The sequence below is a fragment of the Jaculus jaculus genome, chromosome 1, assembly GCF_020740685.1.
Source record: "Jaculus jaculus isolate mJacJac1 chromosome 1, mJacJac1.mat.Y.cur, whole genome shotgun sequence".
Taxonomy (NCBI): domain Eukaryota; kingdom Metazoa; phylum Chordata; class Mammalia; order Rodentia; family Dipodidae; genus Jaculus; species Jaculus jaculus.
Window position 1 is genome coordinate 173105514 of NC_059102.1, and position 1972 is coordinate 173107485.

Here is a 1972-nt window from a genome sequence, read left to right on the forward strand (position 1 = left end):
CTCATATCTCTATCTCTTTTATATTACTTATCTTTTTCTCCTTTACTTCTTGGGTGTTGACCTGGAACTCCCAGTACCAGCAGGTGGCTATCATCCATAATGAGTTTTTGATCAGAGAGACCTACAAGGTTTTCCAAAAGAAGACAGATTTCTGTCAGAGTACTCAATGACCCACCAAAGGTTAGTGGTAGGACCCAATTGCTAAAGACACCATATGATGTTGGCACATAACACAGAGTGACATGGCTGGAAGCTTGAAGAGAGTCAGCCCCCAGACAGTTAGAGCATCTAGTGCCAGAAGGTGACTGTGACATGAGTGACTGTGGGAAAATGACCAATATCTGTCCAAGTAACTCATGGTCTAACCTACTTAGCAGCAAACAAACTGAAGTGAAGCTCACACAAGTGCAATAGTGGCACACAGCTATGGCGGGAAACCAACTGCTTTTGATTTGGCTAACTGATCTGCTCCGTGGAATGGAACCCATAGCTGGAGCTGGGAAACAAATTGGAACCATGTCCAAAAATGAGCCTGCTCTCCACCATCAAGCTCTCACCAATTGTGGGCAACAAGTAGGGCTACGTCTATTAAATTCTCTGTAAAAAATTATGGTTATCCCATTTATCTGGTGCTACCTTTATTCTCCATCAGTGAATCTGCTTCTCTTTTCAGGTAGATGCAGAAACTAGGAGAGAACCACCCCATCATACCTCAAAAGGGTCTCAGATGAAATTAAGAATAATTGGAGAAACAAGCAAGAGTGTTGTTTTCTTTGTGAACCCGGTACCAGCACAAGAGTGAAGGAGATAGACACAGAGAACAATCAACTCCTATCAAACCAGATATCTAGAGACACAGAGGTTCCCAAGACCTCATCACTGAAGCAGAAAATGAACCCAACATGGCTCAGGGAAATTTGTGGAAGAGGGAGTGGAAAGAATGTCAGAGCCACACATGGGTCATGATACAGAAAGACAATTCCTCCTACCCATAACTCATGGCTAGCTCCACAATGCAATACCCATATACTCCAACAAGGAGGGTCCCATAGAGTGGGGGAGGACAGGGAAGAGGCTGACAATGGTACTAACTTGACTTCATTCACTACATAACTAATTTTAAAAATAGAAAAAAATGATTAATCTATCATACTGAATCATCTTTTATTCCAAAATTCCAAATTTTATTTTTTATCAGAACTGTAAGCTAAATATTTCTAACTGAAACTATTTGAGTTCTGTTATGCTATTCCATGTGGTGGATAATAGAAACAACTTTTTATTTGCCACTTCAAATGCTCTTAGCATTAATGAGTGGTGAGTAAAAATGAAACTTAAGTAGCCACATGTGATTAGGAGTGTCCATAACTGACAGTTCAGTTTTAGACATTAAAAATAATTGGAAAATATTCTGCTCTTGGATGTCTTTCCTCTAAGAATCTCAAATGTAATATTCATTCGAGTCAAGGAACTTGATCTTCAAGTCCATTTGCTAAAAGCATTTCAATCTCTGTTCTCTATAAAATTTGTCATGGCTAAAGTTTAAGTGCTTACTGCATGTTGTATTACTCTGCATTTTATTTGATTGTAATTTTTCTTGTATGAGTAAATGAATAAATGCATATTTAAAGGAAAAAATAAAATAAAAATCAGTTAGCACTTTCAAAAAAACCTCTCTAGAACCCCTCACTAACAGAGCTACTCATGTGGAAGACAGAACCTCTCAGCTGGAAAGCACAACTGAAGAAATTGATCAGGAGACCAGAAAGTTTGCTAAATTAAAAAAAAAATGTGAATAGAATACAAGAGAACTGTGGGATACCCTAAAATGAACAACCATCTGGATCATGGGTATGCCAGAAGGAAAGGAAATCCAGAGCAGAGGCATAGAGACCATATTCAACAAAATTGTTGAAAATTTTCCTAATTTCTCCAAAGAGAGGTCCATCCACATACAAGAAGCCCACTGAAA